Below are 21,419 nucleotides of genomic sequence, written 5' to 3' on the forward strand. Positions count from 1 at the left end.
GTCAAAGCCCAGACCTCAACACAATAGAGATTTTATGGATTGACTTGAAGAACGGCATACACATGAGACGTCCAAATATTGAAGCGTGAGCGCTCTTTTGCTGTTAACTGTCATATTAGCAGAAACTTTAAAAAGAGGGCGTTTACTGTGACCTTGTTTGAGGGTGAGAGGTGCACAAACACGCAGGAGAGAGTGAGAGAGTCCGGTTCTTCAAAGCACTGTAAACTTCCCTCACCACACCGTAAGGCCTGCCTCTCCCCTCATTCGATTGGAAAATGGAAAGACGCGAATGACGTCGTGCGCTTTTCCGCTCTCAGCGCTCCTTCAAAAGCGAGTGCTGCGACTGGCAGCAAAAACCGCAAGCCGTTCGGCACGCATAAACGCTCCCTGCCCAAAAAATATCATTCAAAAAAAGGCGCCTGCAACTTCCATAAACACGTTTGATGTGGTTGGCCACTAAGTGTGTTCAATAAAGACATAAAAGATCAGAAGTTGTGTTATTTTTTTAGACACATTATGTTAGATGGAAATCAGATCACATTTTATGAAAAAATTATTTTAAAAAAATGAAAATCTAAAAGATTCACATTTTTCCTTGCCACCATATATAGTATAAGGAGGTATGTACTTTGATAAGTATATTGCGAATACAATTAGAAAAAAAATTATATTTAAAGGGCCCATAGCATGAAAACCTGGTAAAATGTTCGCTGCAAGCATGTCAAAAATAGGTAATATAAATGTGGCTCCCCTTGTGATATCAGAAGGGGATCTTATTATAATAATAACACTCCTTAATCTGCACTATCCAAACATGGCACTGCCATTTAGTGCAGAGAGTGAGAAAAAATAATTGACAGAACAACTGAGTTTCAATTTCAACAAACCACCATCATTGTGATCTGTGTTTGCATTTTAAAGGACACGTTTAAAGGACGCAGTTTTGCTTGGACCTACAAAGTGGCAATTTCAACTTGCTATAACAAATTATCTATATATACGATATTTTGAGCTAGAGTTTCATATATGTACTCTGGAGACACCAAAGATTTATTTTACATCTTAAAGGGGCCATTTCACAAGACCTTTTTAAGATGTCAAATAAATCTTTGGTGTCCCCAGAGCACAAATGTGAAGTTTTAGCTCAAAATACCATATAAATAATTTATTATAGCATGTTAAAATAGCGACTTTGTAGGTGTGTGCAAAAATGTGCTGTTTTGGGTGTGTCCTTTAAAATAGGGGTGCACCGAAATTTCGGTCGCCGAAATTTTCGGTCAAAAATGGCATTATCTGTTTCGGCCGAAATAAAAAATCCAGCCGAAAAAGTCAACCGAAAATGAATGTTAACTGCGCCCCTCCCATCCGTGCACTAGCGCTTAGGTTTCACTCACGGTGATCAGTCGTCTCCCACCCCTCCCCTTCGTGCTCAAGCAGGTTTCACTCACGGTCGAGCTGTTTGCACGTGTCTGCAAAGATTAAGCATGTCTTGATGTGTAAACTTTAGAGAGAGTCGCGCTAATGTGTCTCATACTGTAATCCATTAACATACATTCGGCGAATAAAGCAACGAAACACAACGTAACGTTTTTATGTGGAGCGACTGTTGCGCTGTTTGGGATCCACCCTCGTTCTCTATGTGTGCGCGCGCGTTTAATAGTGCACATACGAGAGAAACGCGTTTAAAAAAAAAAAACAAGCAAACATAAAATCTCTCTGTTATTGACAGGGCACATATAAACAAAATTATCTCCACAGTATTCTTTTTCTAATAAAAACATTTGTTTATGTCTTAAGTGTATGTATAGATTACAGTCAGATTAACCTACTTAAGTCTGTGTCATTAATGTTAATCAAACAACCCATGACAAAGAGACAAATAGCTCTAAAAATAATAATACATTTAATTTATTGTGTTATGATTCATTTAATTTGATTTCTGTACCTAATGCTAATTTCAGACCTTATTAATGTACAACTTTGTTCTTTTTTGTAAATGTTTGCAATTTCTTTATTGTTTATTAGATTTTTTCCCACCTGCTTTTTGCTGATCCGAAAAATAATCTGATCTGTGCCTCAAAAACTGTAATGTGATCCGAACTGTGAGGTTTTTTTATCCATCACACACCCCTAGTAAAGTTAGTACACAGTGATAGCCATAAATGCAATTGTACTTATAATTGGCATAATAATTTCTTTCGGTGTTTCGGTTTTTCGGCCTTGGTTTCCTTTTTTCGGTTTTGGCCAAGAATTTTCATTTCGGTGCATCCCTACTTTAAAATGCAAATGAGCTGATGAAATTCAAACACTGATAACAATGATGGTGGTTTGTTGAAATTGAAACTTAATTGTGCTGTGAATTTTTTTCTCTGTCTCTCCCTCTCTGCACTAAATGGCAGTGCTGTGGTTGGATAGTGCAGATTAAGGTGTGGTATTATTATAATAAGAGCTCCTTCTGACATCATAAGGAGAGCCAAATTTCAACTACCTATTTTTTCACATGCTTGCAGAGAATGGAAGTTACTGGGTTGATCTTTTTCACATTTTCTAGGTTGATAGAAGCACTGGGGACCCAATTGTAGTACTTAAACATGGAAAAAGTCAGATTTTCATGCCATGGCCCCTTTAAAAAATTATTGAAATGGGGCCCTTAAAAGTAAATGAAAGTAAGATAATTACAAACACAGTTTTTCAATATTTTACTATGTTCTTCCATCAACTTAGCCGAATAAATACATATCTCTCTTTTCTCAATGCGTACACTTAAACTTAACTTGATATTTCGCAGAGTCTGCTCAATGTACTAACATTAGTACAGGCATGTTGGTTATGTTGACTGTAGTTTAAGCAAGAGGGGGAGTAGTCAGGAGTGATGATGTTACTGTGCCCAAGGTCGAGTGCTACAAACTAAGTGCTCTTCCGCCATACAATATAGTTATATTTTTTACCATACTTCCTCGTGTAACTACTCATGTAACAGTCTTTGAATAGGGAAAACATGGAAGTGTTTGGTGGCTATTAAATTCATCCCTGTTTGGATCCTAATGAATGAATGGTGCTTGGCTAAATGCTAACACATTCACGCCACACTTTACAACAAATAAAGGCAGGGTGCATGAAAGCCAATGTTGATATTTGAAATCATCTAAACAAACACACCCTTACCCTAATAGAATCTGGACCTTCTTTTGATAGACCCGCCCCACACATACGCAACCCAGGCAACGATGTCATTTAGTAGACATGCTGCTAATTGGCTACAAGTGTGTTTTGATAGTCGGCCTGTCTCCCTTTTCCAAAACGTTTTTTTTTAGAAATTGTGCACCCCACCTTTAAGTGCACACATTGAGAAAAGAGAGGTTTGTATTAATTCATCTAAGTTGAGGGAAGAACATGGTAAATATTGAAAAATGATTGTGTTTTCCTTTAAGAAAAATTAAAGAACTACAACAGTTCAAATCAACAACTGTAGTTTTAACCTTTCTCAAACAGACATCCTTTTCTGCATTCTTGATGCTCTCTGTCCTCCTCTGTCCCTTGCCCCAGTAAACCATTTTGGCAGTGCCTTCTCAGCTTCTTGCTGGTTGACCTTGGACATCAGGGCGTTGTTCTTAAGAGCATCTGCAAAACCAAATAAATTTTTAAGATAAAGAAATATTAAAAATGGCACATTTGTACTTTTTACAATGACAGTCTTTGGCATACAGTGGGTATTAAAGGATGGATCCTCGAACCGAGCCAGCGGGACCCGACGGTACCCGACGGGCCGGGTTCGGATAGATATTTAGAAATTATGTTCGGGTTGGGCTCGGTGCAATAAGGCATTGAACATTTGAAATTTAAAACAGCTTATTATAATATGTAGGCAGCCAATGGGCCTGTTTATAGCGATAGTTCATCTTAAAATGAAACACGCGCATTCACACATCACCTTCTTATTCATCTAATGTTTAATAGCGGGTTGCAAAACAACTTCATAGGTGCATACTGCCACCTACTGTATCGGGTGCACAGAATGAGGGCGTAGGGGCTGCCGTTTCTCTGGGGATAATGTTGTATTAGAGGTAAAAAATTATATAAATACTGTTCGGTTTCTCGCACAAACCGAAGGTTTTGTGTCTTAAGTAGGACACGGATGTGTCGTCACGAGCTGCAGGGTTTTATTTGGATTTGTCTGTGCATGTTTTTTTTCTCTTTCGGTTTTTGTTACCATCCACTTATACAACTGACAGACTGAAACTGTTGGAGTTAAAAATCTACATTTGTGTTCTACTGAAGAAACAAAGTCACCTACCTCTTGGATGGCCTGGGGGTAAGCTGATAAACATAAGTTTCATTTTAAGATGAACTATCGTCATCCATCTTCATGTGTGCGGAAATGTGTTTATGTTGAATAACAGCTACTCAGGATCTGAAAAAAATCCATAAAAATGACAAAATTATATGAGTTAACAGCTACTGTTAAAGTTCACTAACCAAGTCTATACTATACAGTATGTACGCTAAAAAAAAATTCATGTAAAGGTAGGCATAGAAGTCAATAGTCTTGTTATAACGCTGCACCTAATTGCTTCCCTACATCCAAAATGACATTAAAACTTGTAATAGATATCAGTGATCAAACTGAGCAAACAAAATAGTGCTCTTACTAGATGCAGCCAAACGAAAACGTGATTTCCATAGGAGGGGACAGCAGTCAATATTTTACTTGAGTAAAAATACAGTAATTCGTGTTATCTAATATTATCAAACTAATGTGTCACAAAAAGCACTCACATCTGAACAAACATTACTTTTTAGAGCGAATCAGACGCCAATCGTCGATGGATTTTCTTCCTGCTGTGATTCAAGTGAACATTTCTGAAAGCGCGTTAACTTACTTTGTCAGCTCGCGTGCGTTTATCCGGGTCTGACGCACAGGTCGCGCGAGCATTTTCGTCTTCGAATACATTTCCCGCTTCTGTTTCAGTAGATTGATAGTTCACTTGCATCCACTCCTTGGCGTGTTTTTAAGTTTCACGTTACGAGCGAGAAGTGCTGCAGCCTGCAGATGTACAGATGATTCAGATCTTGCAGCACACGGAACAAATCATTCAAACTGATTCAAACCGTTCAATCAATAGCTAGTTTAGAATCGACCCGGTACAAAACAGTAATTCATTTGCAATATTTTGTGAAGAACCGACTCGTTCAAAAGAGTCATTCATTCACAAATCAAATGCTTTGGCAAATTATGAAATAATAATAATAATCTGAAGTTCGCATTTCGTACTGCATCGTGCGTCGTGCAAAACTGAGGGCATGTCAATAGAAATATCATCGAGTTACGAGTAAAAGTAAAAATACCCACCATAACTGTTATCCTAAAGCGCTTCTTAAGTAAATGTTACGTTAACAGAGTAAATGTAATGTTTTAAAACTCTAACAATTTAAACACAAGGTTGATTTTCGCAACCTCGACCGTACGCATTCACCAAACGTTATCCCGGCGAGCTTCGCCACTGATTTAGAATAACATCCAAGAATATTTTAATGTTTGACTACTTGAATATACTTTTTATCAACAGTTTAATGTCATATATTGTAATAAAACAGATCTACTCACCACACTTCGAGCTTGCAGCACTCCAGTGAAGACAGCAATGTACCAGCTCTACGTTAACTGGCTCAGGAGGAGAACAATGCGCATGTCCTTTCTTTCTTGGCGCCGTTTTTTTAAACGAATACAACATAGTGATGATGCAGGACAAATCACTTTTTAGCATTAATACTGCATTTTCTGTAGGATACACATATAATTCGAGTTTATTGCAATACACGTACACACACACACAAACACACACACACACACAATGTCTACGGTTTAGAATTTGTATGGGCCTGTATCTGCATAAATATACCCCAAAACACAATGTGCATATAGCCCTTACGAAAATTTACCATGGTTTTATTGTGGTAAAAGTGTAAACATGTTTTTTTGGTGTATTGGTTACTAGCAAAACCATGGTTCTATTATGTTTTTTGTTTTTGTTTTAACTATAGTAAAACCATGGTTAATTTTCTACATGAAAGTATAATAGCCCATTGAAAAAAGAGACAGCATAGCTAACGAAAATTAAGCATGTTTTTTTGTGGTACAGTAAAATGTTTTTTGGTATTGATTAGGCCTACTATTGGCAAAACCATGGTTTTACTAGAGTATGTTTTTTTTTTTTAAACTGTAGTAAACCATTTAATTTAATTTAATTATTTAATTTTCATAAGGGTATATTTTGGAAAACTGTAGCCCATAGACCCCAAATAAATAAAATCCAGTAGCCATTTACGCAGTGACGGCCGCGTGGTGACTTCTTTATCGAGGGCACATGATGCAAATCTCATCACAACATGTAGCCTGTCATGTGTGTGGCATGAATTTAGTGTAGTGTCTTGCAAGTATTTTGTGAGCGCCTCTTTAATTACAAATCCTTTCGATGTGTGTCCAGCAGGCACGATGCATGATGCACATGGTTCACATGACGCAACAAACACATATTTTGACATGATGAGCAACACACATGACACCCCAAACACAAATTTTTGAATCCTTCACAAGAGAAGTCACCAGCCACCCCTGCACCACACCATAGTTGGTGAAACAAACTGTAAACTTATTTCTGAAATCTGATTGGTTGATTGAAATGTTACCCCCGGGTCAACATAAAGTTGCCCTGAGGACATCAACCACTTGGCAAAATCAGGAGAGCCTAGTTGCTCAATGCTCTTCTCATGGACCTAAACTCATGGACTCAGCATGACTCAGCTTGTCTCAATAACCTCATTCACACAGACCTCTGGTCCCAGAAAATACCCGTAAAATTGCCAGACAAGGGTCTGTGTGAACAAAAACTCGTTCCGTTAATCTTCTGGGATCGTTGCCGGAAAGAGGACCTAGTCAGATACACGGGTAACCCTCTGTGTGAACAGAAGCCGCAACAATGCCATAAAGGGCGTGTCGAAGTGAGGACGCGCGCGTCATCATCACAACGCAAGTTATGGTTCAGCTCCTTACAACGAGAGATAACGTGCATATAAACATTCACCACGAGAAATGTTGCAAACTAGATTGAAGCAGTTATCAGGAAATGATACATGAGATGCATAAACAATGACGCACGTGCCGTAGTGAGGACGCGCGTGTCATGGCAACATGAAGTTGGTTCAACTCTTTAAAATGAGGGATTTACAACATTCACGACGAGAAATAGCAGCAAACTGGACTGAAGCAGATATCATGTAAGTTAGCTTATTACTTACTGTGTTGAAACGGAGATCATTCAGCAGCATAAAAGAATATCGCGTCACGTGCTCATTTGAGCTATAATAAACGAAAATACCCGCACGTCATGCCAACAAGATAATATCGTTCAGCTCCTCAAAATGCGGGTTTTAAATGCATATAAACAATCACGATGAGAAATGTCTGAAAACTGTATCAAAGCAGAAATCAGGGAGCTCGTCAAATACTCGTACATTATACGTCACACCCTCACGTGTCTATACGGGAATTATCCGGGATGTGTCTGAACGCTCACACAGATTCCGGAAAAAGACTGTCTGTGTGAACAAACCAAAATCAAACTAATCCCGCAAAATACCCAGACACGTTTTACGTGTATTTTCCGGAATTACTGTGTGAAATGGGCTAATGTTGGCTAAACATTCTAAACACTTTCAGTATTGAAGGTCTGGCCAGAGCATGATAGAGGCCTTTGGTGTATGGTGATAATTCACTTAGTATCTATCAAAACATAAAATTAGTTCTACATATGAACAAATCCTCTCAGTATAGCAAACATTGGAGACAATGTAAATAAAAGATTTTTGTGCAGTTTTGACTGTTTAATTTATTAAAATTACACTCAGACATCCCACCCTACAAAAACTGATTGGGAAGGAAGCTCACCAACAAGCCCCCGCAAAAAAAAACATACATTTAAAATAATTAAATCATCAATATAAATTATATATTGTGTTATATTGTTTATTAGCCTACTTTAATATGGTTGCTCTTTTAACAGCTATAAAATATATGTACAATTATGAAGGACACCTTAAACTCCTTTGACCCTATATTTATAAAAAACTACACATATTTAAAATAAGATAAAAAGGAACAAATAAAGATAGGATCAAATGTTTTTGTTTTGTTTAAAAGCAGAGGGTTTACACACAGATACACTTTTATGTACTTGAAAAATAAAGTAAATATTGTATTATTTTCCAGTGTTTTTTTTGGACACTCTGTCATTTACTGTACATTGTAAATAAACTACTGTACAGTGGTTTACTGAGCTGAAGAGAGAGGTTGATTGTAAGCCTGCCCACAGTGAAAACTGATTGGTCTAGATATCAGAATACGGTGAATATGGTCTCTTTCTCACTTTTGCTAATTATGTTAGATCGCTTTAGACTTGCAGGAAAATTTTAACCTGAGCCTGAACCTAACTAATTTTTGCAATGTTTTGTCATCATATTACAAATAACATTTTAAATGCACTAATACAAGCTTTGGGTAAAAAATGCAAGGCTTCTGTTACATTGATGCAGCCGTCTTTACTTAGAAGTTATCCTGCAGTCCTTTGGGACTTCATAAACTATTAGGCTACATGTCTTGCTTTTAGCGTCACCATGGTTTGTGAAGTAAGACAGTCTGAAAACATAGGCATAAACCTTTCAGGATCCCTGTTTAAAACAGGGCATGAAATGACAATTACATATGGGGGTCCATGTCGGGAGCTTGTATGGGACTGATTGTGTTTGCCCATTTTGGTCTAATATGATTTGACAGAAAGGGTCCCATAAGTGTTTCCTTATTTAGAATCCATATACTCATGACCTATGTGGGTCCCACTTTGGGCCCATATAAGGAGTCTTTATAGGAATTATTGTGTTTGCCCATGTTGTACCCATATGGTTTGGCCGAAAGGGTCCCAAATGTGTATCCTCATTCAAAACCCATAAACTCATGACCTATGTGGGTCCCACTTCAGACCCATATAAGAAGCCTACATGGGAATAATTGTGTTTGCCCATGTTTTACCCATATGGCTTGGCCCAAAGGGTCCCATATGTGTTTCCTTATTCAAAACACATATACAGGTGACCTATGTGGGTCCCACTTCTAAACCATATAAGAAGCCTATATGGGAATAATTGTGTTTGCCCATGTTGTACCCATATGGTTTGGCCAAAAGGGTCCCATATGTGTTTCCTTATTCAAAACACATATACAGGTGACCTATGTGGGTCCCACTTTTAGCCCATATAAGGAGCCTGTATGGGAATAATTGTGTTTGCCCATGTTGTAACCATATGGTTTGGCCAAAAGTGTCCCATATGTGTTTCCTTATTCAAAAGACATATACAGGTGACCTATGTTGGTCCCACTTTTGGCCCATATAAGGAGCCTATATGGGAATATTTGTGTTTGCCCATGATGTATCCATATGGTTTGTCCAATAGGGTCCCATGTGGGTTTCCTTATTCAAAACACATATACAGGTGACCTATGTGGGTCCCACTTTCAGCCCATATAAAGAGCCTATATGGGAATAATTGTGTTTCCCCATGTTGAACCCATATGGTTTGGCCAAAAGGGTCCCATATGTGTTTCCTTATTCAAAACACATATACAGGTGACCTATGTGGGTCCCACTTTCAGCCCATATAAAGAGCCTATATGGGAATATTTGTGTTTGCCCATGTTGTAACCATATGGTTTGGCCAAAAGTGTCCCATATGTGTTTCCTTATTCAAAAGACATATACAGGTGACCTATGTTGGTCCCACTTTTGGCCCATATAAGGAGCCTATATGGGAATATTTGTGTTTGCCCATGATGTATCCATATGGTTTGTCCAATAGGGTCCCATGTGGGTTTCCTTATTCAAAACACATATACAGGTGACCTATGTGGGTCCCACTTTCAGCCCATATAAAGAGCCTATATGGGAATAATTGTGTTTCCCCATGTTGAACCCATATGGTTTGGCCAAAAGGGTCCCATATGTGTTTCCTTATTCAAAACACATATACAGGTGACCTATGTGGGTCCCACTTTCAGCCCATATAAAGAGCCTATATGGGAATAATTGTGTTTGCCCATGTTGAACCCATATGGTTTGGCCAAAAGGGTCCCATATGTGTTTCCTTATTCAAAACACATATACAGGTGACCTATGTGGGTCCCACTTTGGACCCATATAAGGAATCTATATGGGGATAATTGTGTTTGCCCATGTTGTACCCATATGGTTTGGTTAAAAGGGTCCCATATGTGCTTCCTTATTCAAAACACATATACAGGTGACCTATGTGGGTCCCACTTTCAGCCCATATAAGGAGCCTGTATGGGAATAATTGTGTTTGCCCATGTTGTAACCATATGGTTTGGCCAAAAGTGTCCCATATGTGTTTCCTTATTCAAAAGACATATACAGGTGACCTATGTGGGTCCCACTTTTAGCCCATATAAGGAGCCTGTATGGGAATAATTGTGTTTGCCCATGTTGTAACCATATGGTTTGGCCAAAAGTGTCCCATATGTGTTTCCTTATTCAAAAGACATATACAGGTGACCTATGTGGGTCCCACTTTTAGCCCATATAAGGAGCCTGTATGGGGAATAATTGTGTTTGCCCATGTTGTAACCATATGGTTTGGCCAAAAGTGTCCCATATGTGTTTCCTTATTCAAAAGACATATACAGGTGACCTATGTTGGTCCCACTTTTGGCCCATATAAGGAGCCTATATGGGAATATTTGTGTTTGCCCATGATGTATCCATATGGTTTGTCCAATAGGGTCCCATGTGGGTTTCCTTATTCAAAACACATATACAGGTGACCTATGTGGGTCCCACTTTCAGCCCATATAAAAAGCCTATATGGGAATAATTGTGTTTGCCCATGTTGAACCCATATGGTTTGGCCAAAAGGGTCCCATATGTGTTTCCTTATTCAAAACACATATACAGGTGACCTATGTGGGTCCCACTTTGGACCCATATAAGGAACCTATATGGGAATAATTGTGTTTGACCATGTTGGACACATATGGTTTGGCCAAAAGGGTCCCATATGTGTTTCCTTATTCAAAACACATATACAGGTGACCTATGTGGGTCCCACTTTGGACCCATATAAGGAATCTATATGGGGATAATTGTGTTTGCCCATGTTGTACCCATATGGTTTGGTTAAAAGGGTCCCATATGTGCTTCCTTATTCAAAACACATATACAGGTGACCTATGTGGGTCCCACTTTCAGCCCATATAAGGAGCCTGTATGGGAATAATTGTGTTTGCCCATGTTGTAACCATATGGTTTGGCCAAAAGTGCCCCATATGTGTTTCCTTATTCAAAAGACATATACAGGTGACCTATGTGGGTCCCACTTTTAGCCCATATAAGGAGCCTGTATGGGAATAATTGTGTTTGCCCATGTTGTAACCATATGGTTTGGCCAAAAGTGTCCCATATGTGTTTCCTTATTCAAAAGACATATACAGGTGACCTATGTGGGTCCCACTTTTGGCCCATATAAGGAGCCTATATGGGAATATTTGTGTTTGCCCATGATGTATCCATATGGTTTGTCCAATAGGGTCCCATGTGGGTTTCCTTATTCAAAACACATATACAGGTGACCTATGTGGGTCCCACTTTCAGCCCATATAAAGAGCCTATATGGGAATAATTGTGTTTGCCCATGTTGAACCCATATGGTTTGGCCAAAAGGGTCCCATATGTGTTTCCTTATTCAAAACACATATGCAGGTGACCTATGTTGGTCCCACTTTGGGCCCATATAAGGAGCCTATATGGGGATAATTGTGTTTGCCCATGTTGTACCCATATGGTTTGGCCAAAAGGGTCCCATATGTGTTTCCTTATTCAAAACACATATACAGGTGACCTATGTGGGTCCCACTTTGGGCCCATATAAGGAGCCTATTTGGGAATAATTGTGTTTGCCCATGTTGTACCCATATGGTTCGGCCAAAAGGGTCCCATATGTGTTTCTTATTCAAATACATATACAGGTGACCTATGTGGGTCCCACTTCGGGCCCATATAAGGAGCCTATATGGGAATAATTGTGTTTGCCCATGTTGTACCCATATGGTTTGGCCAAAAGGGTCCCATATGTGTTTCCTTATTCAAAACACATATATAGGTGACCTATGTGGGTCCCACTTTGGACCCATATAAGGAACCTATATGGGAATAATTGTGTTTGCCCATGTTGGACCCATATGGTTTGGCCAAAAGGGTCCCATTTGTGTTTCCTTATTCAAATCACATATACTTATAACCTATGTGGGTCCCACTTTGGACCCATATAAGGAACCTATATGGGAATTATTGTGTTAGCCCATTTAAGACCCATATTGGTTGCCCAAGAGGGCCCCATATGTGTTTCCTATTATGAGCCCATGCCCTCATTTCCCATTAACATCCCAACTAGGACCCATATAGGGAGCCTATGTTTTTTAACCCATGTGGGGCCTACTACACTAACCCAAGTGAGTCCCATATAAGATGCCCATAATAGGACCATGCCCACTTGGTACCCATGTAGCCCAAGTAAAACCCATGTGGGGCCCACATATACATGTTGGCTGGGTAACTCGTGAACGGTTTGAGATATCTAAACGAGGTTCGGTACACATGTGTACCAGCTCACTCCGGTGTCACAGTAAAAAAGATGCGGATTTTGGCCACTAGGTGGCGCTAAAACAGGCTTGAGCTCGGGAATGGCTATTACTACACAACCGTTAGCCTGATACACTTAATATTTGGTAGGGTGTGTCTTTGTGCAATGTACCATGAGGTTCTGGAAGGACATTGGCGTATCTCCAAAAACATGGCCGTCATCGGCCAATGAAGGTTGAGGACCGATTTGACAGGGTTAACGAAGGTCGATCGGAACGAAACGCACTGTGCTTCTTTGTGTACTGCTCCTGAAGGTCTGTAAGAATTACGGTATCATTTGGCCACTAGGGGGCGTAATACCATATTTCGAAGCGTGTATCACGTGACGTTTGAAATACACACACAAACATGACATCATATGATAGATCTGCCCCTGGTGAACAACTTTGCCTCTTGAAGCGTTGCTGTCAATCAAACGGTTCGTGAGTTATTGGCGATAACCTTCAAAACCTACTTTTGCGAACTAGTCCTTGGTTTTTCACCCGATCTAAACCTAACCAAGGCTGATTGATTCTGTGGAGTGTGAATATGAATAATTATCAAAAAAAGTTGACATTTGTATTCAAACACGCAAGGAGTGGCCAAGAACCGAACTGGGCGGAGCTTAAAACATTTAAACGGCCATAACTCGAGAGGCGTTTGAGATATCATCATGGGGCTTGAATCATATGTGTAGGCCATCGGTCTAAGGTCGTGATATAAAAAGCTCACCGATCAGACACTAGATGGCGCTATAACTGGGAAAATGGCACTAAATACTGTGATTATGCAATGGTTACAACTTTCATGCCTATAACTTTATCTGTGGTGAAGAGATTTTCATGGGAGTTGTTTTTTTAGCATCCTGAATTGTTTCCGAGTCCTACAATACCAATCATGCCAGATTTCGCCTTACCGTTAGTTCTGCACAGCAAATATAGCGCTTACAAAACACGCGCGAATAACTCCGCGAGGGTTATTCCGATCGACTCGAAACGACCATAGGAAGAAATTAACTTTACCTTCTGAACAAAAAACTCTATTGGCATTATGTTAAAATTTCCATCAGAAATGGCCAAAAATTGCAAAAAACGAAAAATTATCTCCAAATTATATGTTTTTTACACATAAATGGTTATAACTCCGCAACGAAATGACATTTTTTTACCAGATTTGATACGCTGATGTCTGAGCAGAGTCTGAGGCAATACAAAAAAAATTGTTTGCCTACACCACTAGTTGGCCTCATAATTGAACAAAACCTTTGACATTGAGTGAGCCCAATGGTCATACAATTGTTTCTTCACTAAACTAAAGTGAATAGCCGTGATTCTAGCTACATGTAACACAGTCATGACCCAAGGTTGCATGCACGAGTTTGTCATAGCGCCACCTAGTGGTTATTTGTTATTTTCACTTAAAAATACTGCAACTTCACATCTAAAATCATGAGTCATCATAGATTGTGCCTTTCATGGCTTTGAGTATAATCATTGGTGGATTGCAGTTCACTCCCTAGCAACCAATGAGAATACCCTAGCAACCATTTAGCAAGAGCTGTATCTCTGTATCAGAACATCTTAGAGACATGGGGTTCGGCTATTTTGACTCATTAACACTATTTTAACATTTTGTGACCCGAGTTTTGCCACTGCAAGCACCACAAACATTTCCTTCAGTGTTCTGTTTGTCAATGTTCCGTGAGAAGAGAGGGAGACATTTCACTGAATGATAGCACCTTTTTTTGATGACAACTATGAACACGTGTGTCTGGTAGCTTACTTTTCATCAATTATTTTGTACAATGCAGCAAATCTACACAGGCATGCCCTTAAAGCTCTTAAGGTCCCAAATCGCTTGAACCCAAGCGAATGACTTCACATTAAGCAAGTGACATGTTTGTCCTATAGGTGCACGTGTGTTTAAGCATACATAGTCTGTATGAACTGTTTCTGACCATCTCTTTCGTTTTTATGGATGCTGGATCAGCCTGGTCGACGACGTCTGACATCTTTGATGTGCTGTCCACTGTAGGTCATTGATGACCATACCATGACTCAATGGCCTTTTAGTTAAACTAAACACAGCCATTTCTGAAATGTATGTTTCCGTATAAATCTGAATAACTAATTCTCGTTAACAAATTATCCTTATAACTTCACATTAAGGACATTAAATGTTTGTCTTATAGGTGCACATGTGTGTAAGCATAAATAGTCTGTATGTTCCATTTTTGACCATCTCTTTTGTTTTTCTGGAGCGAGGTGGTCTATCATTCATTGTGTCTGTATTCGGGTGCAACTCCTCAGCCTGGTAATCGACGTCTGACGTTTTTGACGTGCTTTATTGCTCGAAACCCGGCAATTGCTGCTTGCAGCTATATTTAGGGTTTCGAGCACGAAGTGCTGAAAACCTATTGTATTTGTCTGTTTTATTATTATTATTTTTCCGCCTTAAAACGCATCGCCCAGCCCAAAGCGTAAGTCGTAGAAACTTGCCACTTGGTCAACTGGTTGTATATTAGCAGGCTACTCAGATACAGTGAATCAGCCAAATCGGCCCATAGGTGGCGCTATAGCAATGCCCGACGCATTGGGCATCATAACTCCTAAACCGGACATCAGACACTCAAGTGTTTGGTATCCAGTGATGCCGGTAACGCGTTACTTAGTAACGCGTTATTCTAATTTGACCACTTTTTTTAGTAACGAGTAATCTAACGCGTTAATATTTCCAAACCAGTAATCAGATTAAAGTTACTTATCCAAGTCACTGTGCGTTACTATTTTTGAAATTTTCCTTAGTTAAATAAATATATATTTTCTTGTAAATTTCTTCTTGCGTCTCGGGAAGTGAAGTCAGGTGTGCGACAAGTCACGTTTTCAGCACGAGGACAACTCAGGTCCGTGTAAGCGACACAAACGTAAACAACGTACAATAGAGAAAGAAGAGAGATGCAGCTACAAAAACACTACGTCAAATTAAAAAAAAAACATTTGGAGTCGCGGCACGGCACAGACAGTCAAACTTAAGAGCAAGTCCCACCCGGTGGTGAGAAGCAGTGAGCAGGAGTTCATCCACTACCCAAACAACAAAAGCTGGACTTCAGTGCAAAACCAGTAAGTGTGGGAGAGTTGAAGAACGAAAGTATCAAAGCGATTTTCTCCGAGCCTTGATAACATCTGCATCTCACTATGACAGCATATTAGCACATAACCTCTGAAAGAGTTGACAAATATCGCGTTATTTACTCACCGATTTCCACGTGTAGATCCAGAACTGTGTTTTCAACCATGATAAGTATATTCCAAAAGCGGTCTTTTTTTCTTACAACGCGTTGTGTTTCTCGTTTCATGTGTTACAATACTGATAAATCTACAAGGTATTTACTATATAACATCCTGAAGACTTCTCAGTTTTTCAAAATAAAAGTAAGTCGAGTTTAAACTATATTTAAACTTATTTTGTGAGTAGATCTTGTCGGGTCAAAAGTAACACTTGTTAGTTTTTGTCCCGCTGCTAATACTGTGTATAATATGTTAAAAAATTGATATTATTCTAATTTGATTTAATTTTATTTTCATAGTGTTCAAACTATTGCATTTTTTTTTTTGTCTCAGCAATTTAAGTTTGTACTGTTGGTTGCTTTTGAAACATTTGATAAAACTGAAATTTAAAATAAAAATGTAATTTAATTATTTTTTACAAAGATAAATGAAAAAATAAGTTTGCAGTTAGTTACATATTAAAGAGGTCATAATCATATATATTTAATAAAAACAAGTGTAACACAAAAATCTATTGTGTAACAATTCACTACTCTTGTTTAAAGTAAAATTATAAAGAAGTCGTTTTGCATTTGTTCAAAATTCCAGCTGGTTTTGATAGACCACACTTGTGAGTTATTGACCACAGCAAAAATATCTCTCTTTCTAAAACATTAACTTTTAAAATTAAGTTTTTCTGAAAATGGCCCCTGGTCTTCCCTATTTATGTTAAGTGAAGTCAAGAAAGACTCATATATATATATATATATATATATATATATATATATATATATATATATATATATATATATATATTTTTTTTTTTTTAGTTTTTTAAAACACAACAGTTCAACTTACAATGTCAGGAGATACATTGTTTACGTTACTGTTAAAAATGCACTTCCAATAAGGTGAGTGTTGGCAAAACCGGTTGTCATTTTTAATGTTGAGGCAGTGGGGGTGTTGGCAGCTACTGGAATGTAACTAACAAAGTAACTTGTAATCTAACTTAGTTACTTTTAAAATCAAGTAATCTGTAAAGTAACTTAGTTACTTTTTAAAGGAGTAATCAGTAATCAGTAATCAGATTACTTTTTCAAAGTAACTGTGGCATCACTGTTGGTATCATTGTAATCCCTGGCTCAAAACTTAAAAAATGTATATCTCCGATTTCATTTCCGGTATGCAAAGTTTTTTTCGCTAATTTGCATAATATGCATTTCAAGCCAAAATGAACTAGTCCTAGGTTTTTCGCCCGATCAGAATCGTTCCAATGCAGGAGAAATCTGTGGAGTGAGTAGGTAAATAATTATCAAACAGAATTTGAAATTCCGCTTCAGGGTCACTAGGGGGCGCCAAAACTTAATACAGGAAGTAGCCTATCGTCACTGAAATGGCTATAACTCGTGAACGGTTTGAGATATCTTAACGAGGTTTGGTACACATATGTACCAGCTCACTCCGGGATAACAGTAAAAAAGATGCGGATTTTGGCTACTAGGTGGCGCTGTAACAGGCTTGAGATCGGGAATGGCTATTACTACACAACCGTTAGCCCGATACACCTAATATTTTGTATGGTATGTCTTTGTGCAATGTACCATGAGGGTCTAGAAGGACATTGGTGTATCTTCAAAAACATGGCCGTCGTCGGCTACTGAAGGTTGAGGACTGATTTGACAGGGTTAACAAAGGTCGATCGGAACGAAACGCACTGTGCTTCTTCGTGTACTGCTCCTGAAGGCCTGTAAGAATTCTGGTGTCATTTGGCCACTAGGGGGCGTAATACCGTATTTCGGTGCCTGTATCACGTGACGTTTGACGTACACAAACAAACATGACATCATATGATAGATCGGCTCATGACGAAAAACTTTGCCTCTGGAAGCGTTGCTGTCAATCAAATGGTTTTTGAGTTATTGGCGATAACGTTCAAACCTACTTTTGCGAACTAGTCCCTGGTTTTTCGCCCGATCTGAACCTAACCAAGGTTGATTGATTCTGTGGAGTGTGACTATAAATAATTATCAAAAAAAATTGAAATTTACATTCAATCACGCAAGGAGTGGCCAAAAACCGAACTGGGCGGAGCTTAAAACATTTAAACGGCCATAACTCGAGAGTCGTTTGAGATATCATCACGGGGCTTGAATCATATTTGTAGGCCATCGGTCTTAGGCCGTGATATAAAAAGCTTGCCGATCGGACACTAGATGGCGCTATAACGGGGAAAATGGCACTAAATACTGTGCTTATGCAATGGTTACAACTTTCACGCCTATAATTTTATCTGTGGTCAAGAGATTTTCATGGGAGTTGTTTTTTTTATCATCCTGAATTGTTTCCAAGTCCTACGATACCAAACATACCAGGTTTTGCCTTACGGTTAGTTCTGCATTGCAAAAACTGTGCTTACAAAACATGCGTGAATAACACCGCGAGGGTTATTCCGATCGACTCGAAAACACCATAGGAAGAAATTTACTTTACCTTCTGAACAAAAAACTCTATTGGCGTTATGTTAAAATTTCCATCTGAAATGGCCGAAAATTGCAAAAAAACGAAAAATTACATTCATTTTTTGTGTTTTCTACACATAAATGGTTATAACTCCGCTATGAAATTACATTTTTTTACCAGATTTGTTATGCTGATGTCTGAGCAGAGTCTGAGGCAATACAAAAAAATTGTTTGCCTACACCACTAGTTGGCCTCATAATTGAACAAAACCTTTGACATTGAGTGAGCCCAATGGTCATACAATTGTTTCTTCACTAAACTAAAGTGAATAGCCGTGATTCTAGCTACATGTAACACAGTCATGACCCGAGGTTGCATGCACGAGTCTGTCATAGCCCCACCTAGTGGTTATTTGTTATTTTCACTTAAAAATACTGCAACCTTACATCTAAAATCATGGGTCATCATAGATTGTGCCTTTCATGGCTTTGAGTATAATCATTGGTGGATTGCATTTCACTCCCTAGCAACCAATGAGAATACCCTAGCAACCATTTAGCAAGAGCTGTATCTCTGTATCAGAACATCTTAGAGACATGGGTTCGGCAATTTTAACTCATTAACACTATTTTTACATTTTGTGACCCGAGTTTTGCCACTGCAAGCACCACAAACATATCCTTCAGTGTTCTGTTTGTCAATGTTCCGTGAGAAGAGAGGGAGACATTTCACTGAATGATAGCACCTTTTTTTGCTGACAACTATGAACACGTGTGTCTGGTAGCTTACTTTTCATCATTTATTTTGTACAATGCAGCAAATCTACACAGGCATGCCCTTAAAGCTCTTAAGGTCCCAAATCGCTTGAACCCAAGGGAATGACTTCACATTAAGCAAGTGACATGTTTGTCCTATAGGTGCACGTGTGTTTAAGCATACATAGTCTGAATGAACTGTTTCTGACCATCTCTTTCGTTTTTGTGGATGCTGGATCAGCCTGGTCGACGACGTCTGACATCTTTGATGTGCTGTCCACTGTAGGTCTTTGCGGTCTGCTGCGCTGCTGTTTGTGTCGTATATGCACGTCTGCAGTCTGTTTGAACCATTGATGACCATACCATGACTCAATGGCCTTTTAGTTAAACTAAACACAGCCATTTCTGAATTGTATGTTTCCGTATAAATCTGAATAACTAATTCTCGTTAACAAATTATCCTTATAACTTCACATTAAGGACATTAAATGTTTGTCTTATAGGTGCACATGTGTGTAAGCATAAATAGTCTGTATGATCCGTTTTTGACCATCTCTTTCGTTTTTCTGGAGCGAGGTGGTCTATCATTCATTGTGTCTGTATTCGGGTGCAACTCCTCAGCCTGGTAAGCGACATCTGACGTTTTTGACGTGCTTTAATGCTCGAAACCCGGCAATTGCAGCTTGCAGCTATATTTAGGGTTTCGAGCACGAAGTGCTGAAAACCTATTGTATTTGTCTGTTTTATTATTATTATTTTTCCACGGTAAAACGCGTTGCCCAGCCCAAACCGTAAGTCGTAGAAACTTGCCACTTGGTCAACTGGTTGTATATTAGCAGGCTACTCAGATACAGTGAATCAGCCAAATCGGCCCATAGGTGGCGCTATAGCAATGCCCGACGCGTTGGTGCTCATAACTCCTAAACCGGACATCAGACCGTCAAGTGTTTGGTATCATTGTAATCCCTGGTTCCAAACTTAAAAAATGTATATCTCCGATTTTATTTCCGTCATAAAAAACTTTCTGTATTTTTGATTTTGTCGAAAAATATAAAAACGAACTAGTCCTAGGTTTTTCGCTCAATCAGAATCGTTCCAGTGCTAAAATGTTCCTTGGAGTTCGAATATCAATAATTATTAAAAAAAAGTTGAACTTTCGACTCACGGTCGATATGCCAAGCCCAAACGTCTGAAGTGTGCACAGTCAATTGGACTTTTTTGGCTATAACTGGGGACAGAAATGAAGTATCAACACGACACTTGGTATTTGTGATGACAGTCATGGCCTGAGGTTGCGTGCCTCGTTTCGTCACAGCGCCACCTAGTGGTCAGACGAATCATGTAAATGCTTATAACTTAGGCTGAGTTTGACGTATTTTCATGGGACTTTTTTACTAAGAGTTTTGAATTGTTGCCAAGTCCAACGATACCAAACATGCCAGGTTTCGCCTTACGGTTAGCCCTGCACAGCAAAACAGCGCTTAAAAAACATGCGCGAATAACTCCGCGAGGGTTATTCCGATCGACTCGAAATAACCATAGGAAGAAATTAACTTGAACTTCTGAACAAAAAATTCTATTGGTGTTATGTTAAAATTTCCATCAGAAATGGCCGAAAATTGCAAAAAACGAAAAATGACATTCATTTTTTGTGTTTTTTAGATATAAATGCTTATAACTCTGCAACGAAATGAAATTTTTTCACCAAATTTGATACGCTGATGTCTGAGCAGAGTCTGAGGCAATACAAAAAAAATGGTATGCCTGCACCACTAGTTGGCCTCATAATTGAACAAAACCTTTGACATTGAGTAAGCCCAATGGTCATACAACTGTTTCTTTACTAAACTAAAGTGAATAGCCGTGATTCTAGCTACAAGTAACACAGTCATGACTTGAGGTTGCATGCACGAGTCTGTCATAGCGCCACCTAGTGGTTATTTGTTTTTTTCACTTAAAAATAATGCAAAATTACATCTAAAATCATGAGTCATCATGGATAATGTCTTTCATGGCTTTGAGTATAATCATTGGTGGATTGCAATTCACTCACTAGCAACCAATGAGAATACCCTAGCAACCATTTAACAAGAGCTGTATCTCTGTATCAGAACATCATAGAGACATGGGGTTCGGCTCTTTTGGCTCATTAACACTATTTTAACATTTTGTGACCCAAGTTTTACCACTGCAAGCAC

General features: G+C 38.8%; 1 protein-coding gene and 1 long non-coding RNA gene across 16 annotated transcripts in view; both read right to left on the reverse strand.

The window, feature by feature from the left end:
• The window catches only part of LOC129454094 (uncharacterized), a 476,448-nt gene that overhangs the window by 237,535 nt on the left and 217,494 nt on the right, over positions 1-21,419 (reverse strand). The window lies entirely within an intron of this gene.
• On the reverse strand, positions 1,589-5,733 carry LOC129443567 (uncharacterized). Its single transcript, XR_012368506.1, has 4 exons — positions 5,606-5,733; positions 4,881-5,044; positions 4,295-4,411; positions 1,589-3,621 (listed from the first exon to the last, which is right to left on the reverse strand). It is a non-coding gene; the product is annotated as an uncharacterized lncRNA (long non-coding RNA).

This window comes from Misgurnus anguillicaudatus, unplaced genomic scaffold, assembly GCF_027580225.2.
Source record: "Misgurnus anguillicaudatus unplaced genomic scaffold, ASM2758022v2 HiC_scaffold_31, whole genome shotgun sequence".
NCBI lineage: Eukaryota > Metazoa > Chordata > Actinopteri > Cypriniformes > Cobitidae > Misgurnus > Misgurnus anguillicaudatus.